General features: G+C 41.4%; 1 pseudogene across 1 annotated transcript in view; it reads right to left on the bottom strand.

Annotated features, from left to right (window-relative positions):
- LOC143356528 (thioredoxin pseudogene) overlaps window positions 1–3,417 on the bottom strand; it is a 129,714-nt pseudogene extending 126,297 nt beyond the window's left edge. Inside the window, exon 1 of the transcript XR_013082688.1 lies at window positions 3,407–3,417. The product of XR_013082688.1 is annotated as a thioredoxin pseudogene (transcript). The remainder of the gene's footprint in view (window positions 1–3,406) is intronic.
- Window positions 3,418–15,096: the final 11,679 nt, after the last annotated feature.

Here is a 15,096-nt window from a genome sequence, read left to right as displayed (position 1 = left end):
ACCTTCATTTTTTAAATGGAACTTTGTATTTTTGACTTAACAGTATTATAGCCCGTGTCAAGACGAATGCAACGACCAAGTATACCATGACCTTGGGACGACCTTGAAGGCGAAGAAATGAAAATGTCAACAAAACATGACAATTTGCTTGAATGGGCGATAATAACTTCTGTTTATTATTAAGACTCGAAATTACATTCTATTCAGAAACCTCGACTAAATGAACACAAACGATTTCGTAAAAAAGTCACATCAAATGTTCGAATTGAAATCCGTTTTGTTGTAGGCACAATTTCGTTGTTCGTAGTAAATTTGCATTGGTTGCTCTTACGATACTGTCGTAGCGAAGTTCTTCGCATGCTGTACGGATCCAATATTTTGTATTGGAACAGCATAAACTATTGACTGTAAATGACCCCATAAAAAAAAATCAAGTGGTGACAAATCGGGGGATCGTGGTGGCCAAGCTAGTGTTATCATCACCCATTCAAGCATACTGTCATTTTTTGTTGAAATGTTCATTTCTTTGCCTTCAAGGTGATCCCAAGGTCATGGTATACTAGGTCGTTGAATTCTTCTTGACACGGGCTATAATACTGTTAAGTCAAAAATACAAAGTGCCATTTAAAAAATGAAGGTGACCTTGACAATACTATACAAAAAATGTTTATCGAACTTTTTTTTTGCGATATATAGCCAATCGAAAACTGATCAACTTTTGTTGAAAGTATTTTTGGTCAGATTATTGCAAGTACTTGAAAAATCGTGAAAACTGTTACGTGGGACACCCTGTATATAGACCAGAAAAGGAGATTCAAGTTACTGCGTAAAACCTACAATTGCAACAATAGGACGGGTAATTTTCGGGTTTTTAGGGGACGTAGTTAAAAGTTTTGTGATCTCTCGCGGATCGAAGACAGGTTAAAGGAACGAAGGGAGCCGGCGCGGCGCACAGTGGGCAATTTGGACGAAATCGGATTCAAAATCAAAGAACTTTCGATAGAAATGAGGTAGAGCGATGAAACTTTTTTTAAATCAAAGCTGAAACTTTGTAGAATATGGGAAAAATAGGGAGATTATGGTACGAACGTTTTTTAACCTTGAGAAAATTCGTTAAACTTGCACAATTTCAAGAAAATTATGGTTTTTCCAATACCACGCGCGGAAAAATTCTTTTTTTAACATGCTATACATCATTTCGCATAGATTTTTTCACGCTGATTTCAAATCTGGTCTCGAAATTTGTCTACGACCTCAGGATTTTGCAAAAAATAGATTTTTGTGACAAAAACTAATGAAGTCATTTTTTCGTTGAAATGATTGGATGGTAATAATCTCCCTATTTTTCCCATATTCTACAAAGTTTCAGCTTTCATTTAAAAAAAAATTTCATCGCTCTACCTCATTTCTATCGAAAGTTCTTTGATTTTGAATCCGATTTCGTCCAAATTGCCCACTGTGCGGCGGCGCAAGAAGCTTGCAGAGAGGCGTGGAACTCGCGAATAAATTATATTTGTCGCGTGAATCACTGCGCCACGGGGCCACTCACCTATATATCTTTTCTTTCTCCGCGACACGAGCACTGTCGCAGCGCGTGTACATCGTGGAGGCACCTTTTGTCACGGTGGATTCGCCTAAATTCGAATTCACGCGAAACTCTACCGTAATTCACGAACAATACTTCCCCAAGCCTTGCACGCTCGTATTTGTGCAAACTAGACGAACGAGACGGGAAACCAACAACGCTAACATTTGCGAAACTGGTTCGAGTAGCCGGTAGATTACAAAATGGCGTCGCCTCTTCGAGCAAGAAGCTTGCCGTAGACCGGCACGAGTCGCGTAATTAATTCGTCTGTTTGATATTCAATGATCGAAAGCCGCTTATCGAGCGAACTATCCCGCCGAATGTCCAGCTCGAGCATGTGTCGCGTGCTTATTAACCCTTTGCACACGAACGGCGACTCGGAGGCGCCGGCGAAACTCACCTTGCCATAATTCGCAACAATTTTTATGTCACTGCACTTCCTGCTCAATAAATCGCTAGAAACTTAAACGCAGTTTCAGAAAACGAGCTCTATTGAAATTATAACGAAATTGTAGAGATCGCTTCGAGTATAATAATCATTAAGCTTATAAATTAATTCGTAGTTTCCTTTCTTCAAGGAAGGACGACAATTAACGTACATTGTACTTTCTAAAATAAACCGCAAAAAATATTCTACGTGTTCATTTCATTTTCCAAGTAAGTAATGGATCTCCAATATGGTGGTTGAGAGATTTCAATTCAAAGGAAAGTTACAATCGATTCCCTGCGATAAAAATCGCAGAGAATCCAAATAAGTTATATCTTGCTTTCTTTACGAGGCGACAGATTCCAATTTTAAATAGAATTAATGACGTTTTCATTGTCCCTATACTATATGCATGTAAATTTTCAAATTTTTCCCTGATCCTGGTCTCCGTCGAATGGCTCGTCGAAATGAGAGCTTGTTTTGCTTCGTGCGCGCTTTATCGTCAACATGTTGGACACTCTCTCGGGAAATATTTGCCGTGCAACAGTGTTCACGTTTTTTCGAGTCGGTACCCGGCCGTTTCTCAATAATTCGCTCTGCTGCTCGATAACGGGAACAAACAAACAAATAATCGCACCGATTAGAAAGGTGAGTATCGAACGGCAAACAAGATAGAGAAGAAAAAGGAAGGAGAGAGACACGGATCGATATTTTCCCACGTAGCCCAGGCCTATCTTCCGGTGTTATCTCGAAAAGAACGGAGAAAAGACGAGGATCCTGGGGGTAGATCGCGTCTGTTGACTCTCGGGGATGGATCGTCGATCGGACGAACCTAAAACCGATCATCCTATCTCGGACGGACCCGCTATCTGTCCACGCTGTTTGCGAAACGGCTCTGCCAAGATAGCCGTCGCTCGCAGTACGAATTTCTGCTATTCAAAATCTTCCTTTGTTCCCGCCTCGGATTAACTAAATCGTCCTACTCAAACGTCCCTTGTTTCCAGAATTTTCCGATGCTAGAATTACTCTACCGATCTTCGAACAAACGTCTGCTTTTCTACGTTGTTTCCCTTGGGGCAAGATCAGCAAATGCTCGGTAATCATTTATTTAACAGCGAGAAACCCCGAGGGTTGTTCTGAGAATAATTACGAATATTCTTCTTTCTCGTTAGTAAACTTCCAAATCAGTTATAAAAAACAGAAGTTCGGTGAAAATGCATTTCGTCTTTTAATAATTTTGATACAACGAATCTAAAAAATTTCCCAAAATATTCTTCGTTATTGCACTGCCTTTTTCCTCCACATCACCAATTTTCTAAGAAGAAACCAGGTCGAATTAACAATTATCAATAGCTCGAAAAAATTGCCTAAAGTATTCTCTGCTAGCTGGCGACTTTTTTCTCCCGGACAGCGTCACGGGTAACCATAACTATAACTATCGCGGGTTATCGTTGATCTCGAAGGATCAACGAAACGGCAGTAGTCCTCGATCTCGATGCCGGTATTCATGAAGACGAAAGCTCGGCCGGGTGCAACCCTCGGAGGGGTTACATAATGCATCAGAGACAACGGAACTGGCCGTCTCGATCGTTTATGCATCTCGACCGGGGCCCTGTCTGATCGATAGATCGTCTGGTCGTCGCGTCGTTCAGCACCGAGTGCCCGGGGCCACGGTATCTCTCGAACAATTTCGAAGCGGTTTCCGCTCGCACCGAAAAGATCCTCGACTCTTTTTGTTCACGTTTTTCTTGCGAGGCTTCGACTGGAACCGCTTTCGTTATCGCGACCCTGGGCGTAAATCGAAGAAAAACGATCGATAGGCTTTGTGGATATGGAAATTCGACTCCGACGGGCATCGAAATGATTTATGGGGCACGTAACGAAAAGGAGGAACGTTTCGTTTCGAGGGAATCATAGAGTCATAACTAGACAAGGGATCTTTACGCGAAGCAAACATTTTCTACCCAATTTGCAAAATAAACTCGAGGGAAATAGAAATTTATATTTCCGTTCTTCATATGTTTGATAGGTTAAATATAATATAACAGTATTTTTAACACGTTCGCTATAGCATTCAAATTTTAAAGCCAATTTTTATTCATTTAATTTTATACAACCTTAAGTTTGTGTAATTAATATACATTTCAAAGTAATGAGCAACTGTCATTACTAATGACAGTTAACTTATTATTATTGTTTACGTCTAATCAGATTTCGGATAGTACAACTAGTTTCAAGAAAAATTGCCTGTCTATTTTTGCAGCTCACTGAAATTTTTACTATCCGTGAACGTGTTAAATTTTTCGAATGTTTCTACTGTTTTAAATTGCACCTACCCATTTTTGTAATAAATGCATAAAATCCGCTGTTTGGTCATGGCGGTTGCTTCGAAAGAGGGTGCGCTCCAGATCGATTAGCTTCGCGAATATACTTCATGGAAACCGGAAGTCTCGCGACTGCCATACTTGGCACACATATTCTGGCATGTTGAAAGCAGTGCTCAGAATTTTTGTATAGCAGTTTTGTCAAATATTTGCGGAGTTGCTGCTGATTACGTAAGCCTCTGTGAACAGAAGTTGACTTTGCCGAACTGTGTGCGAATAATTTAGGGGCTGTTCGTTCCTGCCTCCGAAACCTACAGAAACGAAAATGTTCGTCTCGATTATGGTTTGAAGGTCTTGAAAACGGGGTTGAGAGTACACGGTGTCTCGTATTTATTATAATTTCGCGTGTTCAGCCAACTGTTTATAGGATCGGTCAGGCCCGGTGTACGAGCAAGGGACGATCCTTCGACCAACAATGGGCCCAGTGATTCAACGGGCCGATGGTAAACGGACAAGTTTGAAAAATAATTGTACCGTCTCGGGTTCCGGCCACCGTTAATGGTTACCGTTACGGTCGGCCGTTAATATAACGTGTCCGCGGGCAATTAAAAGCAACGACGGGCAATTAGCAACGCCCTTATCGTTCATCGGCTCGCCGGCGACCGATCGTTCGATCCGATTCGATGCCATCGGACGTCGAGATAACGCCGTTAACTTATCGCCGATGATCTACACGATGATCCTCCATTCTAGCGAACATGGCCGACGAATCTTTCGCGGATCGAAGTCTTCGATGTTCTGCAATTAATTCGTCGATCGAATGGAAACGCTGCGAAACAGAAATACAATTTAGATCGCCTCTTTTGATTGATATTTTTCATCGACAGCATAAAATCGACACTGCTCGTTAAACAGATTTGACTGCATTTTAACCAGATTCAAATATTAGCGATAGCTCTACAAAATATCGCAACTTGCATATAGGAGGAGTAATTATAGACAAAAAAAAAAAAGATTAATACTGTTATGGCAAAAATTAGTGGGTGCAATTGAAAAATATAGAAAGATTGAAGCGATTTGAGAACGTCAATATATAATATTTGGAACTTGCTAAAATTGTTAAAGTAATTGGTAAACAACTGGCTGTTGTAGTCGATGCAGACAATTATTATTTTGCATAATTAATTTTATTTGAAAGAAGCGATACATTTTCGACGATCGAGGATTTGAGGATTTTTTATTTCGCATTTTCGCAGTCTAGCAATGATCGAGTTTTAGGTGTCCTTCCGGTATAAAGCGTTAATGTGTCGTCCACGTAATATTTTTCTGCGGCAGTGTAGACCTTAGGAGATTCTAATGTCGGTGGTTTTACAGTCGGTACAGCGATCGTGAATTTTTAATAGCTTCGTTTACGATAAATATCTTGAAAAAACAGGATTCCAATATGGCCAGACCCAAGATGGAGGTATTCTACCGGTCTACTCTCGGGCAGGGCACTCTTATCGCGAATCTCTAACAGAATCCGACTGACGATCGCATCTCCGTTTGGCCTGGCCGGGTACATTGATTTTCCATAAATACAGATGCGATGCTAATTAGCTGCCAGTTGCACTTGACATGCTCGTTTCCCGGTGCACCGCGGTCGCGGTCGTTGAGCCTTGGCCAGAAGCTGGCGACATACTACATTCGATTTTTACATTTATTTCGGCTGGAATCACGCGAGACGCGTTCACTTTCCATTGGAAAGCGAATATTCTCACAGAAAATACCAGCAGTTCAACATGATAATTATTCCAGAGAATATTGACGACTGCAGATTTTTATACAAATACAAATTTGTATGCACTCGTGCTTGGTAACGCAATATAATAGTTTTGCTTAGGATTCTTATATAAAGTATAATGTTTAAGCTTCCTTTTGGTACAGCACAATTATTGAAAATCTACTTATGAGACTGTGTAACACTGTATAACATTCAGAGCACTGTTAAAGTGAAATGTAAGCCTGTTAAACTCCATACAATCGACCAGAAAATCCGACGTTTCGAATTTCCCGCTGCCCATAACTCATACTCAGTTTTCCAATTTTTTCAAAACCTAAAAGGTCCCATGCATCCATTCGTTTTTATTTCTTTCAGTGATTTTCAGGTCGAATTCCAGCAGCTTAAAAAACCGGGTTGCCATAGGGAAGCACTTCGTCTCCAGTTTCCTTCTGGTTATTCTGAAAGAGAGAAAGACCAACTCGGCGGCGCACATAAATAATTAATTTTTGTCCCCCGGTTCTGCCAATATTTACGAGTTGGGACGGTCCGAGAAGCGGATAGGACGAATCGGGCTTTTCCACGAAGGACCCCGAGCCCTTATTCGTCACGGTGATCCGGGCTCGAATTTCCCAGCGCTTTTCCTTCTTCGCCTCGTCTTCCTTTTCTGGGCCTGGTGAATTTCCTTTTCGGTGGTTCGCGCGTCAATTTGCGCGGCCTGTTCTTATCCGTCGGATCTCCCCTGCGGCTAACCAGCCTTGGGAGAAACCGTATCCGCGAGGCTTTCCATTTGTCATCCCTTCGACGCCATTGCTGACCCCGTTCTGCCGCGTTCCTTCGCCTCCCAAAATTGTTTTACCGTTAACGCGATACTCACCGCCGCACCGTTTCACTTGAAAATCATTGGCGTAATTAAACATTCTGTTTCCGGTAATTGTTAACCCTTTACACTCGAAGCTATTTTAACATCGAAACCAAGATATACACTAACGAGCAAAACTGAGTCTACACCATTTGAAGCAACATAACTTTTTAAAAATTAGATCAAATGACTTGAATTTTATTGAGAAGTTAGAAGGATTAGTTTATTAGACGATGTGTAGAAAATTTTTGAAAAAAGTTTGAATTGGTCGGAATCGCAAAAGAAATAGTAAAAGTTGGTTTTTTTTAGCTTTTTTATCCGAGCCTGTATTGAAAATTTAAAAAATGTGTTTGATTCGCTTGAATAAATTATATCCATGCTGAACATTTCACCGATATTGGTTGATTCGTTTACGAGTTACAAACGCTTAAAAGTGGAAAAAACTTCTGAATAAAATTCAAGTCATTTGATCTAATTTTTAAAAAGTTATGTTGCTTCAAATAGCGTAGACTCAGTTTTGCTCGTTAGTGTATGTCTTCCGATCTAGAATATTTACATTCTAAAGGATTTCTTTCGTTTTATATACAGTGACTCCCACTAATATTCGGACGCTCTTGAAAATCGCATAACTTCGTCAATATTGGACCATACTACGTGAATTTTTTTGAGAAGTTAGAACAATTGGATCGCTACATAACGTGAGAAAAATGTTTGATTAAAATTGCAATCGGTCGAAGTTACAGAGAAAGTACTAAGAGTTGTATTTTGCAACGTTTTTATGCGGGTTTATATTAATAATTTAAAAAGTACGTTTTGTACATCCGCATCAATTATACATATTCCGAATATTTCATCCAAATCGGTCAACTTTGCAAAGAGCTACAAACGTTTAACGATGAAAACTTATGTGATCATTTTGGAACATCTGTAGCTCATTGCAATGTTGACCGATTTTGATGAAATTCTCAGAATCTGTATAATTCATACAGATCTACAAATCGTACATTCTAAATTTTCAATGTAAGTCCACACAAGAAAGTTGCAAAATACAACTTTTAGTATTTTCTCTGCAATTTCTTTGCAATTTTTGTAAAAAATTTTTTTCACTTTATGTAGCAAACCAATTGTGCTAACTTATTTAAAAAAAAAACAAATCGTATGGTCCAATATTAACAAAGCTATACAATTTTTAAAAGCGTCCGAATATTAGTGGGAGTCACTGCAATTAAACTGATCCTAGTATCATCCATACCATTTTATTCATTCATACGATTGGTAAAAACTAATTTAGTAGCATAAATGGTGGTTTGAATATTGGTGTGACAATTTTTAGTGGCCCCTCCGAGTCACGATTCGAAACAAAATGAAAATATCTTTTCTTTTCAAGGGATATTTAACAACACTTCGACTTTACTTTCATATTTTTTTGTTATTTACAATTACAGAATGGCGACGGTATACAATATCGCCTATGAATCGTCAATTTTTATATTTTATATTACATTTTTTAAATATCTGATAATTTTGGTGCATCGATAATTCTCGAAAGGAGGATCTTCGAAATTCGCAGATCGTTTTCAACTTATGGCGGCACAGCACGGCAGATGATTCTCGCCACTTACGACATCGCGGCTCGATCGTTCGAGTGTGCTTACGTCGAGGTGGCGACTTATCGATCCGGTCCTTATGGCGCGTACACACTGTACGTAACGCCGAGAGGTCGGACTGATTTGCATAGACCGCATTCGAGCACTCGAGAGACTTCGCGAAACTCCGGAATAGTTTATGTTCACTCGGTTGGTTCGTTTTTCGAAACATCTGACTGCGTTCTAGATTGCTTTCTGTTCTCATTCGCATTAATTGCAATCATTTCGTTCTAGATTCCAATGTAATCGGTTCTACTTCTTTTCAATCTTCCTTCGGTCTCGAACACTATCCACTTAATTCAAATTCCTCCGCATAGCAGGTGCACAGATTCTCTTAATTTTTCTTCTCAAATCTGGGAAATCGTGGCCCATTATATCGTCGATATTATCTCATAAATTCTAGACCTTCTCCTTTTACAGGAATATTATCCTAGGCTCTTATTTTTGAGAAGCGTACGAGGATCGATACTTCGGAAAAACCAAATGCAATTTAATACAGATTAAAAGAATTAGCTGATTAGAATCATTAAAACGAGGAGATTCCTGTTTCGCTCCCGGTTCGTATAATTTGTGCAGGCAATTTTTATTTTCCGCAAAAACCCGCCAGTTATTAGCTCCGCAAATGGGTAAACCGCATCGTCCCTCGGATTCCGCGGCAGGCCTCGAACGGCATTTTCGATCGAACAACTTCGGGAAGTCTAATAAAGAGGACTCCGGTTTCTCGTGCAAAAAGGAAAAGCGGATTCGCGAAGGAAATTGTTCGCAGGATAAACGGACGTTCCCAGGCTGGGCACGGCGCACGCTTTCCATCGCATCGGTTTAGCACGTTTCTCCTATAAATAGATGCGTCGCGACGCAGACGCGCGATATTATCCGCGACTGGTATCAACGTCCTTTACGGAGTGACACCCTTGATGGCTACATGCTCCGAATAACCGGCGTTATCCGTCTGTTCAATCAGATTTCCAATTTCCTTCGACGCTCGGTCTATTACTTCTTCGTCAGCCGACGAAAGGGGAAAAAGAAAGAGCGCGAACACGCCGTCGGAACCTCGCTCTACGTCCGCGCCTCGTTTAACACCAGCAGGTTTTTTTTTTCTTTTAATTTAACGTCGGTTGTTTCTACGGACTCGTAACAGAGCCTCCGTTATCCGAACGGTGTCCAATAGGCGATGGAATGTTTGTTAGAACTCCCATCGTTCGGACTAACATAAGAACGAGTTGCGAAACCACTAGAGAGATTCTATTATGTGAACTGCCTTCTGCTGTGCGGATGAATTATTAGATGTCTGCGAGCGTTTTAATCTCCATTTCAATTTTTTCTTGTGCTTATACGCGACGCACGAGGTGTGGTTGCAAGCCGTTAATGGAGTTGGTTATTTGGACACGTGAGAAAGTTATGTAAAATAAAAATTGTAAGAACCCGGAGTTAAATGAAAATGTATTTTCCCTTTTTAATTCTCTTAAAGAGTCGAAAATAACATGACAATATAACACATTTTTTACAATGAAACCACAAACAGAGGAATACATTTTTATTCGATGTCCTGCAATTAATGGCAGCGAATTTTGAAGTTTTGTGATTTTGTCTAATTGTGCAAAGATGCTGTGGCGACGACCAAGGAGAGAAGATTGCAGCCTAGTTGCATCGATGCCCGCTTGCGTATTTGCACTCGGTCCCGACTGCAAATTGAGTTCGAAGAGCGTCGCGTTGCGCGGCGCGAACGAAAGAGGCGCAGGGTCCTTGGGAGACTAGGTTTCTGCAGTGTTTGCACCAAAATCGGGACACGATTGCACACCCGACGCCGTCGGTACACGATTGATTTCAAAATGGCCGGCCGTAGGCTCGGAGTCCGCGATTTCTGTCGCCGTTCGCAAACTCTCTGAGAAATAGCAAACTCCTCCAACGAGACAACTTAAATCTGTCCTCATTTACTTCATCCCGAACCAAAAATGATTTGATCGTTTTTACGAGAGTAGCAATCGCTGAACGTTGACCGAACTTCTAGCAGAGTCCTCTAAGTCTTCAGGACTAAGAGGATTCGCGAAGTCCCACGTCTGAGCCGATCAAAGAAGGCTATTTAGGTTTGGTTAAGTGTTGAAAAGGTCAGTCTTCAAAGAGCCATAAAGAAGCGCAACGATAAAAGTGGCTGGACAGGTCTAGCACAAGTTCGGTATTAAAACCGTGTAAAAGGTCAAACATCAAGGTGCGCTTCCATCGCAAGTGTCCTGCTACGTGCACAGGAAGCGTTGGAAACGTGGAAAGGTCAGACCTCTAAGCCTATCATGCAGAAACTTTCGTCAAAATGATTGTTCACGGTCTGGATCGCAGCCAGGCATTGAAATTCAAATATTTTCAGAAGGTTCGAAAGAGCGAAGAGGAAAATTTTTCAAAATTAGCCAGGTCCAACATAGAAGTTGGAACTTGACGTTATTTAAAGCGAATTTGACATTGAAAGCGTCCGAGAGGTCAGGTATCAAGATGTATCGAAAGAGAACACGAATAAAAATGGCGGATCAACTCGATGTCAACCATCGAGGTGCACCGCGAATCTAGGATCCCGAGGACTTTGGGAGTCCTGTGGGACCACCGGTGGGCTTGAAAACTGCCTAAAGGTCACGGTCGGAGGTGGCGACCGGAGTCCGAGCTCACAAAATGGCTGCAAATGGTCCAGAAAGAGGCGATCCGTGGTGGGGGACGTGTGGCCGGGCTCCAAAAAGAGCAGTCTATCGGCAGATTAAGTAGTTGATACGATCCGGTGCACTTAGGGCTACAAGGGATAAAGCTCCGGCACTGTCAGTGGGCAGGGTGGGACGAAGGGTGGACCAACCGGTCCTTGGTCCGAGGTTGGCTCGGCTTACTCAGTCAACGAACTCTGCGGGCCCATGGCGTGACACTGACCCCGCCAGGGTAAACGTCCCTGGCCGGACGGTTTATCAATGTAAACGGTGGTGGAAGACGAGCCTGGAGAAAAATCCAGAACGCCCCGGGCCCGAGAGACGGTCCTTTGCTGGAAAAATTACATGATCGAGCAACCGGCTCTCTGTTCCCGTTGCAACCGAGCCTCTAGACCAACTTTTCTTCTTATCGCCACGAAAGATCCGAGAGGACGCGACTCGGCCGACCGCTGCTGTCTCAAAGGACGTTGATAAGCTGAACAGAGGCTGTGCCCTGTGATAGCGGAGATAGCTGTCTGAAGTATTACAGTTCTTCGAATCTTCTTTAACCCTTACATGTCAATAACTAAAATGTTCTACGATATTCAATGATGTCGCGCTTCATAGTTTCGTTTCATATATTTACGCCTCAAACATGATATTTTGCAATTCGTCAGTAAAACTGTTAAACAAGTCGTAAAAAGAAACTGGATGTGGTTATTACCCTGGTGCTCGGTTATTAACACAAGGGCCAGGGGGTAAAGCCATCCTAGACCACGAAAAACAAGTCTAATTTTAAGTACTGTTCACGGGAATATAATGAAAGAAATAAAAAATCTGTTCACAGCTCTTTGTTATAAGGATTTTGAAGTGTCAAATGCTCAATGTCTAGTCCAACTATGATCAGGATTTGGTCCGCCATTTTGGTTGCGGTGCACCGTATGAACATCTGGAAGATTGTCCTGTTAGAGCTGGAATAATTACCAGAATGCAATGCAATGTTCTTTTGAACCATTTGGACCGTTTAGTAAAACGCGCGTGAAGACTGCGGCGGATCTAATAAGTTTCAGGGTTGCAAAGGAGCGTATTATTGGGGATCGTGTTTCAGCGACACGCATACCTCGCGACGAGGACAAGGAAAAAAGAGTGGATTAATCGCTGCATGTCGTTCAGCGCGAATAAGAGGGACGGGGTTCCGTTATGAGGAATCGGCGATTAATCGCGAGGGGCTTCCTGTCCGCTTTCCGTCTCGGTGCCGCGGCTTTTTGTCCGCTCCAGACACTGAGAAATTAATGAATCGGCGACGAGCAACGCAGCCTTGCACTGCCCTCCCTCTCCCCCTCGACGATTCAGCTCCTTCCTACGCGGATCTGTCATTAGCTGTCCGTTCTGATGCAAATTGATCGGCCGTGATTCGCCTATTACGCCCGGTGCCACCAGATCGTTCTCAACCTTTGTCTTCCAACGTGTGACGCCTCTCTTTTACCTCTATAATAATTCCATCGAACGTCAATAATGTCAATAATAATTCCATCGAACCTCACCGGCACGAGACTTCGCGAAAATCCGACAGCGCCGGACGATCGTGTTTCTTTTGAAAAATGCTGGACAGTGTGACAGTTTGTGACATCGCTGGTGTGTGGATTTTTATCTAAAATCGAAGAAGGAGACGTAATAAATACATAGAGTGCATAGAGATTTGAAGCAGGGGATAGATTAACACGTCGACTGCCATGTCACCCACATGTGGGTGACGGAATTATTTGTCCAGGTTTTGAAATGAATTTTTACGTTAATATATTCACTGCACGATTAGGATCTGTAAAATTCAAGAAAGTTGGAGGACTACTCGATATCTCACATTTAATTTCTTTCAATTTTTATTTCATTAAAGAACTTACTTTGATTTTAGGGAATTTTTGAGGTTTCTAGTTTGGCGGTCAAAGTGCTAAAAGAGTTGAATAGTTTCAATGCGATAGTTCCAGCTTATAAAATTATCGAAGGAAGAAAAACATTTCTGTTTGACCACTGTGCACTGCAATTGATGCAAACAATTTCTATTTTCCATAAAAATCCGCAGTCTAGTAATAAAAGTCCACGGTCTATCAGCGACAAAGCTTGAATAGTACGTACCCCAAATGAAAACATCTGAAACACGATCAGCACTATGCGCAGTAATATTTGAAATGAAATACTGAATAAAGAGCAGAAACCGATTCGTGTCGCGGTAACAGATTCGAAGGAGGGCATTTCTAATAGTGATCGCGCGGAGGAACGACCGAGTCCTTCTGGTTCCGAGTGGTGAATGGCAGTCCCGGGGACGGAGTTTCTTTTAATTTGGTAGCCGTCCAATTAAGCTCCCGCTAAATAGGAGTCTCGTTCAGCATCGGCGGCAGCGCGCACGAGAGGATTGAATCAACTCGACTGACTGCCATTGAACGAAGTAGCCCGAGGTCGTCTTCGTCCCGTGATTGCGGCTAAAAGGTTACCATTAGCCGCATCCAAATTAGACGTTGCGCCTTTTTTTTTTCACCGACCGGCTAACTAAGTGGATAACTCGAGCCGTTTATCGTCAACCGAACCACCATCGTCGGCGATCCTCTCTTTTCCTGGATCGGGATCAACGGCGAATTTCATTTGATCGTTTCATCGAACGAGCCGAATCTTCCAATCATTTAACAATCTGCGCTCGATGCGGTTTCATCTCCAATGCTCTGACCTCTGACCAATTTCCTCTGACCTAGAATATTTCCACATGGGGTGTACTTACTTTTATGCATATGCAGTTCATTATTATTATTGCGATATTAACACGTTCGCGGACGTGAATGATATAGCATTCATTTTCATGGTGATGCAAATTTTAAAGCCAATTTTTAGTCATTTAATTTTATACAACCTTAAGTTTTTGTAATTAACCCCTTAACTTGTACGCTCGAGTTAATTCGAGCGCGCTAAACAGGCCAAACTGTGCACACTCGAGATAATTCGAGCAGCGTTGTATTTTATGCTGCTATAATTTTTCACACTCAACACAAAGCAAAGAAAAAAAAATCGTTTTATTGATATTTATCATTTACATGGGACTGTAAGCTATAACACTTATTTATTCAAGAATAAAATATAGCATTTTTCCATGGAACAAAAGCGCAGTATATCAAAATTCTCCACCAAAAATTGATTTTTGTTGGCCGGTTTATTTCAAAAAACCAGTGCTTTAAGGGGTTAATATACATTTCAAAGTAATGAGCAACTGTCATTACTAATTGTTTATGTTTAATCTAAAAATTGCGTGTCTATTTTTGCAGCTCACTGAGATTTTTACTGTCCGTGAACGTGTTAATGTTATTGTATTAGTACTTGTAACACTTGTGGTTTTAGTCCACAACTTTATAGTTCTGTATGTCAGGTATCGTGTTGAATATAATCTAAAATTTATAAAGGAATTATTTATTGGACTGCGAAATCTTTGTGCGAAATTGTTTGCTTTCGTTGCAACAAAAGGCAGTTACATACAAAATTATTTCTTCCTTCAATAACTTTAATGGGTTGTAAATAGTGCACCAGTAATATTAGATTCGTTTAATTTTGCTTTCGTGTTTCACCTACTCATTTTTGCCATAAATGCGTAAAATTCGCAGCAATTATCGAACGCCGTAAAAAATGACAGATATTCAAGTGTATTGTTTTCAGAATCGAAGTTGATCTTTTGAGGGACTCGAGAGAATCACCTGTAATGGCGAGTTAGGATCCTAGACATAGTTGTGGCACCTTGCGACCAGTGGAACGGGGGACGCCTATGTCGATTAAGTCAATTGGATAAAGACTATGCGAGA

The sequence above is a fragment of the Halictus rubicundus genome, chromosome 8 (genome assembly GCF_050948215.1).
Source record: "Halictus rubicundus isolate RS-2024b chromosome 8, iyHalRubi1_principal, whole genome shotgun sequence".
Lineage (NCBI taxonomy): Eukaryota > Metazoa > Arthropoda > Insecta > Hymenoptera > Halictidae > Halictus > Halictus rubicundus.
This window is presented reverse-complemented; position numbering and strand designations above follow the sequence as displayed.